Here is a 12,574-nt window from a genome sequence, read left to right on the forward strand (position 1 = left end):
GATGTCATCGAGGATTGCATTATTGTTGCTGGTGGAAAAACGGGATATAAATGAAACAAAAAAGGAATTGATTGTAAATTTGATAATGGCAGCTAGATTAGTGATAGCTAAATATTAGGGACGAAATTCGGATATTCAAAGAAATTAGTGGTATAATAAAATTTGCAGTGTGGCAACAAATGCTAAATTAACAACAGAAATTAAACTTAAAAAGGGATGATTAAAGTAAATAATTATAATGAAATATGGGGGATTTTATAAAATCAGTGTTGGTGGAAGGCAAAGGGAATAAACCTACTCAAGAATATATGTTGTTCTGGAGGGGATAAGAGCACAATTGGAATATATTGTATATCTAAGAAATATAAGGGGGGGGGAGTCTCCAGGGAGTACACTGTAATCTGTGTTTCCTTTTCTTCTTTTTCTTTTTGTATTCAGTTGTATATGTACTGTTTGTATTATCTGTGTTTAAAAAAATAAACATTATAAACAAAAAAATGAACATTTTGACAACAGGATAATAAAGGACATAGACTTTAAAAACAAAACAAAAAAGGCCCTCCCAGCTCAAGTTCTCACAACAACTTCGCCCCTGTGGATTGGCTCCCTGGCCTCTGGCTGGACACAGGGGAGGGATTTTTTGCAGTGTTTAACGGTTCTGAGCGGGAATTTCAGATCCTTCCTTGCTTTCTTGCTATCACTTTCTCTCAATAAAAGTTTCCTTCTGAAATGTTTGTTTCACGAGTTCTCAGAGAGGAGGGGCCAGGCCTTACAGGCGGCTCCTGGCCTGGTTCCCAACAGCGCCTCCAGTGGCGTGTTCTGGTAGCGCATCCGCAAAAGGAAGCCATCGGACCATTCCCCACTCTGAGGCCGCCCGGGAAAAACCGGATCAGGAAGAATAAGGCGGCGCCGGACGCTGCCCGTTCCGAAGAGGCCTTAAGAGGCGCTCCGCAGCAGCCTCACTTTCGCCGCCTCCAGTGCCCGGGCTCTGCGCGCGGCTCACGGGTGAGCGGCTAGCGGATCTCGAGGGGCCAAAGCGACGAGGGGCCTCCTCCCCCCAGGACGCCTTTCCCGGTCCGTCCAGCGGCCACCACGGCGGAATCGCCCTGGGGGGCAGGCAGGTGCGCGCCAGGTGCCCCAGCTCCTCCCTCCCCGCAGGGACGGCCGGGCGCGGCTCCTGCTCAGGTACGGGCCTGCCTGCCACGCCCGAAGGCGGAGGCGCCGCCACACCCGCCCTGGCCAGCTGGAGCAGCGCGAGTTGGGTTGGGCGCCTCCGCGGCCCGCACTCGCCGACCTCGCCGCTGCCGGGCCCCGCGCGCCATGGGGCCGTCGCTGCTGCTGCTGCTGCTGGGTTCGCTGTTGCCCTCGGCCGCCCCGGGGAGGCGGTGCCCCGACTGAGCCTCGGCCACGGTAGGCGAGCCGCGGGCGGGTGGGCGCGCGGGGCGGAGTCGCGGCCTCAACCTTGCCGGGGCGCGAAGGAGGGGAGGGGAGGGCGGACTCGGCGCCCTTGAGCGTTTGCAAGCTGGTCTGTCGGGTTGGGCCCGCCGGAGGTGAAGCTGGCAGCGGCGGCCCGGCCTTTCCCGCTTCTCAGGGCTTTTGGGACCCCCGGCCGCTTGGGATGCGCAAGATCCGCAAAGGGGCAAAAGGCCGCAGATCTTCGCGAGGGGAGCCCGCCGGTCCCGGTTTCCATTCGGCGCAGCCTTAGGACGCCTGTTAAGAGCCCCCTCCCCTCCCCCAAGTGTGCCTTGGACCCTTCCGCCGCCACAGGAACCTCTCCCGGTGGTGGCGCGAAGGGGCTCTGGGCCCGCCTTTTTCGCGACGGGGCGGCGCGTTCTCTACCGGGCAGGCTTGAGAACCCCGGGGGGGGAGGGGGCTTCCTGCGCGACCCGCGACTCCCTGCTGAGCCGCAGAGGCCTCTGCCGGGCTGGGCTGGAGTCGTGGGGGACGGCTCGGTCCTCCGGGCCAGCCCGTCCGCGGCTGGAAGGGCCGGGCGGGAGAACTGCTTCGTCTGGCTTTAAAGGGAGCCGGGAGGAAGAATCGCGGGCGGGGAGGTCTTGGAGGGGCTTTTCAATGGGCAGCCTGAAATGAGCGGCTGTAGCTACAAGAACAAGACAAAAGGATAATAGCTACAAGTACAATATGGCAGACAACTTTCATTCCATGAAAAAAGAGTAGATAAGGTTGCCAGGTTTTCTTTTTCTGATGAACTGACATGAAATATTTTTGAACAAGTCAGTGGATCTTCCAGAGGAACTCCAAGAGGATGCAAAGCCGAAAGTTAGAGCAGAACTGTAATTGCCCAGAAGCTGAACCCTGAACAGGCTGGTTTTTCAGTTTTCCCAGAATGCTCAGTGGCAAGGATAAGAGGCCTTGAATTCTTCAGCAGACAAAGAGCAGCTTATCGTTGCTTTTGCCTTGTCTCCATTTCTTATGCACTTGGACTATCCGCCCAGGAGCAAGAAGAACAAACTATGAAATATTTACTTCCATGCACTCTCTGAGTCATCATGCAACAAAGCGCACACTAACCAAACCAGACTGGAAACAAAGGGTTCTCCTGGGGGGTTTCTGATCTGCTGGTGGTTGGGATGGGATGGGACACTCTTAAATCCTGGGGCCCCAGGACTTGGGGGTGGGTGGGTGGCCGGGCTGCCTCTTCTTGAATTGCAGGCTGGTGTTGAAGCTTGTTCCTCTCCAGGATGTGAGAGAGGGTGGGGCCAGTGGGAGTAAAAGTGGCCCTAGCTCGTCTTTCGGGGAGTGCAGCTTCAAGTGAGTGCTTGCCCTTGTCACACCACAGACAATTTGCATGATCCAAGGAGAGTTCAAACACAACATTTCTCAGGGAAGACAATTCACTGCTTCTTTGAAGAATTCTACACAACCACTCTGCACTTTCATGACTTCACTGTAACGCCATTAGACAGTCTAAGATTGGAGTCCAACCCCAGTCCAGGACAGATATCCTGTACTTTAGCATCCTGGCTGATGCTCATCTGGCTGCTCTTTAAACACCTCTGGTGAAGGCCAGTCTACCACTCCCAAGGCAGCTGATCCACTGTGTAACGGTGGGTCTTCTGGAAAGATGTTCTGATGCTTCCTTTGTGGTTAGAATCCCCACCCCCACCCCGGGTGTTGTCCTGGGTCTAGGAAACTTGGAATAAGTTCTACCCATCTTCTGTGCTCCAGATACCTCCCTATTTGCAGGCATCTGCTGAATTTGCTTGCTCAATTCGTATTCATTCAGAGATCATTTGAAATTACAAGGTGCCGTCCAGCTGGCAGTGATCAACATCAAAGTTGATCACTTTGCAGCAGCCCCAAGGTCATGTAATAAACATTGGGGCATCTAGCAGCTGCCTGCATTTACCTCCTTGGTGGGTGTTTCAACTTCCCGACTTGCCTGTCTCCTCCCATCTGCCCTTTGACTTGTCCAGCCACCCCAAGTCTTCTTTCTCCAGCTGCTTCTGAGGCCTGCCTGGCCAATGCAGCTGCTGGTCCTTTGTGGCGGCTTCCACAATGCCTATGCATTGTGTCGTTCATGAGGCCTCGCAGGAACCAAATGTTACACAGCCCTCTCCTCAGTACTTTCCTCAGGTGGTCCTCGACTTACAAGGTGACCATTCAAAGTTAAAATGGCATTGGAAAAAGTGACACAACCATTTTCCCCACTTGCAAACATTACAGCATCCCTGTGTCACGTGACCAAAACTCAGGCACTTAGTTACTGACTCTCATTTATGACAGTTGTGGCGTTATGGGTCATGCGAACACTTTTTGCAAACTTCTGACAAGCAAAGTCAGTGGGAATATCACTTAACAGAAATTTTGTGCTCAGTTGTAGTTGTAAGTCGAGGACAATCTGTATAATCTAACCCAGGTTTTACCCTGTTTTGAAGGAGAACATCGTGGAGGTTGTGGAAAGTTTTGGTGGGTCCAAATACTTCTGTGTCGTTCCTGATCTGATTTATTAGTCTAGCCACTTAATGTAAGCCTGGCCCAATTTGTGGGAGAGAAGTCCATGCTAGCTCCTGCCTGATCATCTCTTTGAAGACTTTGCCAAGATGGGCATCAGGGTGGCAGATTTACAGTTTCCCAAGTTGTCTTCTCCCCACTTTTGAAAATTAAATTGACATTTTCATTATCTGGGACCTCACCAGTCCCCCAGGAGTTTTCAAAGACTACAAAGAAGGGTTTGGTGATTCCTGTGATAACGTGGGAGGGAAAGAAACTGGCCCTGAAGACTTGAGTTCATAGTTAATTTCTCTCTTGCCCTCTTCTTGCCTGCCGAACAGCATTGGCAGAACCATCTAGGACTCTCATTTCCTTTTTATTAAATTGTATCCCTCAATCATACCACAGTATTTCACTGATGCTGAAACACAGTGCTTGCCCTTCTAGGTGTGGTCAGACCAATCCAGAATAGAGAGGAACTGATCTTGATCTTAATGCTCTACTTCCGTTGAAGCAGTCTGGGGTTGTGCCGGCTTGTAGACTGAATCACATTACATCCTATGATTGACTCATCTCCAATTGGTAATCATCAAGACAACTTAGATGCTTTTTGTAAGTCCTGCTATCTGTTGTGGTTCCTTCATAGCCCCGTAGTCATAGTCATAGAATCATAGATTTCCTCATAAAATTCCCCAGATCTCCCCCCCCCCAACTGAGCATCCCAGATTCCTTCCGTCTGTTCTCATAGGCCATGTCCCTCAAGATCCTGTATCATCTCCATTGTCCTCTGTGAACCTGCTTGGCTGAAATCAAATACCTTTATTACAGTCTTTGGCCAGCCAGAATTTGCTAAAAGCAGCACTGATGATCCCAGGGAAGGAAGAGCCAGCAAGTGCAATCATTCTTTATTGGCCATTTTGAGATTATAATGGCACTGAAAAAAGTTATTTATGGTCCTTTTTCACAGGACCATCGCAGCATCCCATGGTCCCCTGATCAAAATGCATCCACTTGGCAACTGGTTCGTACTAATGGCATTTGCAGTGTCCCAGGGTCAATGTGATCATCTTTTGCAATCTTCTGATAAGCAAGTCCAATGGGGAAACCAGATGACTTAGCAACTGTGTTACTTAATCTAACAATGGCAGTGATTCACTTAGTAACTGGCAAGAAAGGTTGTAAATGGAAGAAAACTCACTTAACCATTGTCTTGCTTAGCAACAGAAATTTTGGGCTCAATTGCGGTCATAAGTCAAAGATTACGCATAGTCTACCAGCTCTTCGTAATTTCTCTGGAGACGAGAGGACTTGAGATTGTTGCGATGGGTCGGACACGACTTCATAACTGAGAACAACAAGTTGCTCCAGGCAGCTACTCCTCATGAGGAGGTCACGAGATAGAGGTCGTCTCTGGGTTTAGCCATTCTGGGAGATGAGAGACTTAGCAGCTTGCTCAAAGCTCCTTTCGAAAGCTTACTGAGTGCGGCAGACTCCCTTTTCTAATCACTTTTGGAAATTGCTTGTTAACTTCTTTTCAGCTGTTAGAAACCTTGGATTGACATATTTTACAACTTTCCTTTAATCCTGAGCACAGGAAGTTTTTCAATACATGTTTAGGACTTACTTTTTTTCCTTTAAGACCCCTCCTCACAGCTACCTTGCACTATTGATTCAGGTGCAGCTTATTGTCAAGACCCAAGATCTTCTCACACTTATTGTTTTGTTTCCAAACCATGAATACCCCCCCTTGTACATACACATACCTAAACTGAACACTTCTTGCTTCTATTAAGGATGTCTTGTTCCCTTTAACCCAAGCGTGGACAATTCATTTTCCATGCGAACCCTTGTGGAGGACCACAGCTGCCCTGCCCCCGTGCTGCCCTGTCAAACCCACACCAATCCTGCTCCTGCCACATAGCCATTTGCAGCATCCTGCAGTTATATGACCACATTTGTACAATACTTTTACCAAAGTCAGCAATTGTTTCCAGTTTTCAGCATGTTCTGACCCAGGCTTCCACAGCAGCACGAACTGAGTCTTTGTCTCAATAAACCCCTTTTATTTTAATTTACAGTAAATTCTTTTCCAGCAAAGTCCTGTCCCGACAATCTTTCAAGATGGTTTCACAATTACCGACCTTTATCAGGCTTGGAGAATGGCCGGGCGATATCTTTCAGACACAGCAATACTTGGCAAGAATGCAGGAGTGAACTGCAAACACCCCTCCTACCTATAATTCCACAGCTGTGATAAGCAGCCCTTATTCTGGTCATGAATTGATACTTTGAGTAATAGCAGCTCCAAGAGAATCCTTGTGGAACTCCTTGACTCTGCCGGCCCTGCTCCACCTGGCGTCTTACCGAGTACAGTTGTGGGCCATCCTCAGAGTGGGCTATCCAAAGCAGTTTATCTGAAAATACCCTGTGGAACCTTATCAAAAGATTTTGCTGGAATCAAGGTAGATAGTATCCCCCTTTGGTCAGCAAGATGGGTGATGTATTTACCTCTGTCAGAATTCCTTTTGCTACTTTCTGTATCTGATAATTTTCTCAGTCTTGATCCATCTTCTAAAATGTTTGTGATGATCTTAGTCTTTGTGTCATCTGCAAATGCTTTTATCCTATCTTCCAGCCCCTCATCCGAGTCCTTTATAAATGTGTTGAAGGTAGGCTCTGTGGCACAGGGCACCACCCAACACGCTTTGCCAAGCTCTGTCTACCCATCTCATGTGACAAAGCCCAGCCCACGTTTTGCCTTGTTCTCAACTGGGATCACTTGAGAGACTGTTGAATACCTGTTGTATTCACAAGAGCAATTAACTGGTCACTGGGTCAAGGAGATTGAGTTGGCCTTACTTATTACTCCTGCCAAGCCTTGCCTTCTGTTCACAGCTGGAAAAACAGGAGGCCTCCCTACTTGTTCCCCTTCATTGTAGAGGCTGAGGACTCGGCCTTCTTCCTGCCTCCATCTTTCCCTTGTGCCTTCCCTTCACCTCCCAACAGAGCCCAGAAGCCTCTCCGCTGCTTCCACCTTACCTGCCTTTGCTGCTTCAGCCACTGCAGTTTGCACCTGTTTTACTCTTAGCTCCAAGCTGCCTTGGCAGTTCCCAAAGTGATTCGCATTGGAAGGGTGAGCGATGAGTTCCAGGTCGTATTTTTTGGCAGTTCTCTTTACCTAAAGAATTCTGTCCGTGGAATCCTCCCTTCCATGGCCTGTAGCAGTGCAACCCTAAGAAGCCTGTGAAAAGTAGACAGGTGGAGCCTCGGTGGCCAGTGCATTCAGCTGTCCTTCCTTGTGGGGGGACCTTTGGCTAAACACCCCCAGTTATTCCCAACGAAACATAGGTGTGGTTGGACACTTTGTGGTCACCATCACACAGTCTGGATCTAACCACCCAGTGCTGCTATCTGGGCGGGGGGAGCTTCTGGAATCTGATTGCAGGTCTTTTATGGTCTTTGTCTCCTGGTTGAATCTGGTGTGGCTGCCAGGCAGAGGCTACCACTTTCTCCTGGGGGCCGTGGAGGGCAGTGAAGGCCACTGGTTGGACTCTATGCCCCTGTGAAAGATTAACCATCATTGAAGAGGCCCCTGCAGGAAGCTGGGAGAGAGATCCATTCCTTGCTGTGGGAATTGGCTGGCTGCAGGCTGCTTTCCGGATGGGGCTGTGCCACCGTCCTGTGGTGTGCACAAAGCTGCCTGACTTGCCTGGGTTTTGCCACCCATGCGGGGAGAGCTTCCGGCCTTGGCGTGCCAGCCCTCCCTGGAGCAGAGCAAGCTGGAGCCCATCCAGACCTTTCACCAAGCACAGACTTGCTGCAGAGAGTCCCAACAGGCTCCAGCCCAACGTAGGATTGGTGCAGGAGCAGTCTGCCAAGGTCAGTGGGCGGACCTCCCCTTCCAGGTGGGGCAAGTCCCGCTGGGTGGGGGCCTTAGCCAGGCTCAAAAGCCGCCATGTTGCTGGAGGAGTCTGCCCCTCCCCCTTTATCTTGAATGCCCCCAACTCCACATTGCCAGATGGCCCTGGGGCTCCATCCTGCATGGGTGGATCCAGCTCTGAAGAGCATTAGAGGCCCAGCTGCCAGCCCAGCCCTGAGCTGCTGCTGCTCGGCTCCGCTTGGCAGCTGGCTGGCTCGGTCGATCCAAGGCTTGAGATGCCCCTGGGGCCTGAAGCACCGGCCCAAGCCTCCCTTTTGCTGCCACTAAGTGACAAGCCAGGCCATTCCAGAGGAGGAGAGGGGCAGCAGGCCATGTAGGCCGTGCCTGAAGCCCACGCGTATTCTGCCCCTCAGGGGTCCTGCAGTGGGCGAAGGAGCTGGGGCAAGGGCTGCAACTTGGCTCAGCACGAGGGAATACAAATAGCGTTCTTAAAATAAAACCAGTCATTTTTACGTTAGCTCAACTGCCTCACAGAATTTGAGGTCATCTGCTCGACCTTCCCTATTTGGCTCTAATAATTCCAGAATATTTCCAAGCTTAGCTGGAGTAGTTTTCCCTGATAGCGGCCTTCTTATAGAAGCAAGGGGTGCAGGACTTCGGGTTGGGGGTCCAAAGGATGTTGGACTTTGCTGAGTAAGGATGTCATTTTCTCCTCTTGTTCCTGGCACACGGGGCAGGGGATTGGGTGGGAGAAAAGAGACTCTGTATGGGACCAAAGGATTAGAGGCAGAAGCAGCTCTCAAAAAACTGTGATTACTATGGGCAAAGGCTCTGCGAACGTCTCTATGCATCCCTGAAAGTGAAGAGCAGCAGAGAAGAAGCAGAACTCAGGGATGGGCTGGAGGAGCTGGAAGGAAGGGAGGCCTGGCAGTTGTGTTCAGGGAGACAAGCAGAAGCTCCAGGAGGAGCCACCATCTGTGGTCATAGAAAGTAGTCCCAGAAGTCTTGGGCACAGGTTGCAGCTGCCCGGATCTCATGTAAGCAGGAGGAAAAGTTCCTCTGAAGGAGAGCCCTTCTTTGCAGAGAAGACTTTACCTGTGGAAGTTGCAGGTTCCCCATCTCGGATGTCTGCACTTTGCAGAAGGATGGACTAGATGATCCTTTGGCCCCTTCTAACACTATAATTTACTGAGGGAAATAGCTTCCAGGCAGGCAGGGGTGGGGGAGCTTGGGTTTCTGACCAGTTCTTCTAATCCATCATTTGGGCAGATTTTGGAAGGTGCTTTGCTTGATTTAAGCTATTGATTTTCTATTTCAGTGACAGAATCATCTCTCTCTGGGTTACTGCCCAGATTGCCCCTGCATTATAATGCCTGTGAAAGTAATTTCATAAGGCTCCCTGTCCCCTGGGAGATCAATAATCCTATCACCAGAAAACACAATGAATAATAGAAATTAAATTAAATTAAATCTAAATAAATAGTAAAACTTGGATGGCCAGACTGGGGCTGCTTTCTCTACCACATGGGGGGTTAGGAGAAAAACTGCCAGGAAATCCGCCCATCTCTGCCCACGTGAAGTGAGAGGAAGCATTGCTGTCTGGCTCAGAGCGATGTGGACCATGGGGACGGGGAATGTCCTGAGGCTAAAGTCCAATTAAGGGATCCCCGTGAATTGCTCTCTAGCTTCCTGGGAGCCCTGCATGAAGGGGACTTTAAATTCAGACAGACGCAGGAGAGGGTTCTTCAACTTTTATTCAACTAGGAAAGCTAACAAGAACGGGAGGAGAACAGAACAATACCCACCTGACAGCTATTTATACTGACAGCTGTCAGGTGGGGAACCAATCGAGTGGTGGCATTTCTCCCGGCAGCCGGCGCCTGAGCCAATCGGATCTTCTTCAGGCTCTGGCTGCGGCTGTCAGCTGTGTCCGGGCGGATGCAACACTCCTTTCCCTTGGATTGCGCATGCGTAATCATTTAGATATTGTGGTCGTCTGCGCATGCGCTGGGAATGCCTCAGTCTGGCAGTTGTCCGCCATAGTTGTTGGAGGAGGAGGTCCGTTGTTGTGACGCAGCTGAGCTGAAGGCCCGGCCCCTCAACCAGCGCGAATGTTCAAAGGTAAGTTCCCGGCCGTGGTTTGAGCGGACAGCACGCAGCTGGGAAGGCCGGGGCATACTGGTTGTGGCTGGTGTGCTGCGTTTGATGGCGGATGCGGATTTGATGTGGCTGGCTGGTAGTGCAACTGTGATGTCCTCGTGGCGGTGCAGTCTGATTATATGGCGCCACGAAAAGTCGTCCGTCGCAGTTGGACCCTGTAAGAACAGGACCCTGTTAATTCTGTTATTACGCCTGGAAGCCACTTGGATTCTCCTGTGTAATTTTGTGCGAAGACACCCTCCCCCACCGAAAAACCCGTGGGGGCTCCCTCAATGGGAAGATTCGAAGGGGCGTAAGAGGGGTGGAGACGTTTAGCATGGTTCAGAGCCAGTGGCCCATGAGAATTTCGGAAGGGCACTTGCCAGACTCCTGGCACGGAGTAGAATGCTGGGCACGGAGGTACGCCTGAAGCCTGGCAGGCCAGGGAAGGTAACTCAGCCATGCCAGAGCTTCCTTGCTGAGCAGACAGCGCGTTTCCGCCAAGCAATTCCTGGCTGGGTGCTACGGGCCACCGGAGCGTGGCGGATGCCCAGGCTAGCCAAGTATTGTTGGAAAGTATCGGAGGTGAATTGAGGTCCGTTGTCGGAGACAAGGACATCGGGAATGCCGTGGGTTATGAAAAGGGCATCTAAAATTTGATGGTGGCGCCTGATGTAGTGGAACGCATAGGGAATAGTTCTACCCACTTGGATAGGGCGTCAACAACCAAGAAAAGGTGCGACCCTCCATGGGGCCAAAGAAATCCACGTGAAGACAGCTCCATGGGGCGGAGGGGGAGTCCCACTCCCGGGAAGGAATGGTGGGCGGGGCAGGACAGACAGCCTGGCAGGGCGGGCACTGCTGAACCCAACCAGCAATGTCCGAGTACATAGAGGGCCACCAGATATAGCTGCAACATAGGGATTTCATTTGCACAATGCCTGGGTAACCCTCGTGGAGGCGGCGGAGGACTTTCTGGCGAAGGGCAGCTGGGACGACAACCCGGGGCCCCCAGAAGAGGCAGTCCATAGTAATGGACAGCTTGTCCCGGCAGTGGAAGAATGGCAGGAACTCGGCGGAGCGAGTGTCTGCCGCCCAGCCCCAGTGGACGGCGTCCAGGACCCTCCAGAGGAGAGGGTCAGTGTGGGTAGTGCGGGCGATGTCGGCAGCAGAGAGTGGAAGCTCCAAATCGTCAATAAGCGAGACGAAGGAGGAGGAGGGGGGCAGGGTCGGAGACAAGCACGGGCAGCGGGCAACGGCTCAAAGCGTTCGCATGCCCCATGTGCTTACCTGGCCGGTAGAGGAGGTGATATGAATAAGAGGCCAGAAATTTGGACCAGCGGATATGTGGGGGGAGATGATGGGAGGGGTCGGTCAGTCCCCTGCCAAAATGCCCAATAGGGGCTTGTGGTCTGTTAAAAGGGTGAAGGGGCGGCCGTAGAGGTAGTGGTGGAAGTGTTTCACCCCTGCCACAACCGCAAGGGCCTCCTTGTCCAGCTGGCTGTAATTGCGCTCAGTCCTGGACAAGGTGCGGGAGTAAAAGGCGATCGGGGCCTTAGAGCCATCGGCAACGAATGGCTCAAAATGGCCCCGACACCAAAGGGGGGAGACGTCGCAGGCGAGGAGAAGGGGCAGGCGCTCATTGTATTGGACGATTATGGGGGCAGCTGTCAGGAGGCGTTTGACAGCCGTGAGCGCATGTGCTTCGCAGCTAGTCCAGACCCAAGGGGCGGAGGCATCCAACAAACGGTGAAGAGGCTCCGCAATGGAAGCCTTATGAGGAATAAAGCGGAGGTAAAAATTAAGAAGGCCCAGGAAGGCTTGGAGCTCCGCCCTATTGGAAGGGGTGGGGGCAGAGACAATGGAGTCAATTTTGGCGGGAGTGTGGTGAATACCTCGAGAATCTATGAGGTAATCCAAAATTCAACCGATAGGACGCCCAGCTGACATTTAGAGTGCTTCAAATGGAGGCCTGAAGCTCTAAATCTGGTCAGCACCACCCGAAGAGTTTTGACGAGTCCTGATTTATCGGCAGCAGCAATCAAGACATCGTCAAAATATGGCATCACACCAGGGATGCATGGAGCAACCGCTCCATCAATCCCTGGAAAAGCCCTGGGGCAACACTGATGCCAAATTGAAGGCGGCGGCACTTAAAGGCACCACGGTGTGTCATAATCGTCTGTGCCACTGCAATGGCTTCATCCACAGGAAGTTGCTGGTACGCTTGGGCCAGGTCTAATTTGGCAAAAAATTTCCCCTGACCCACACATGCTGGACAACCAGCACGAGGTAGGGATGCATCTGCAATGCCTTGTTTACGGTGGTCTTATAGTCTGTGCAGATCCTCAGGGATCCATCAGATTTAATAGCGAGTACTATAGGGGTTTCCCATGGGGAGTGATCCATGGGCTCCAAGATGCCCCGTGAGATCAGTTTACCTAGTTCAGTGTCCACCCATTCCCGAAGGGCAAACAGCACCCTTCGAGCCTTAAGGCGGATTGGTGCCACCAAGGGGTCCAGATTAAGGGAGATAGGGGTGCCCTTGTAATAACCCAGAGCATTATCGAACACATCTGCAAATTCAGCCAAGAGGGAATCTAG

General features: G+C 51.6%; 1 protein-coding gene across 3 annotated transcripts in view; it reads left to right on the top strand.

Annotated features, from left to right (window-relative positions):
- The first annotated feature begins 358 nt into the window (after positions 1 to 358).
- The window catches only part of SEMA4B (semaphorin 4B), a 41,764-nt gene continuing 29,548 nt past the window's right edge, over positions 359 to 12,574 (top strand). Inside the window, exon 1 of one of the 3 annotated variants that reach the window (XM_032232550.1) lies at positions 359 to 1,410. The gene's annotated coding sequence lies outside the window, so the exon portion shown is untranslated. The remainder of the gene's footprint in view (positions 1,411 to 12,574) is intronic. The other 2 variants (XM_032232548.1, XM_032232549.1) reach the window with 2 other exon arrangements.

Source organism: Thamnophis elegans, chromosome 16 (genome assembly GCF_009769535.1).
Source record: "Thamnophis elegans isolate rThaEle1 chromosome 16, rThaEle1.pri, whole genome shotgun sequence".
NCBI classification, from domain to species: domain Eukaryota; kingdom Metazoa; phylum Chordata; class Lepidosauria; order Squamata; family Colubridae; genus Thamnophis; species Thamnophis elegans.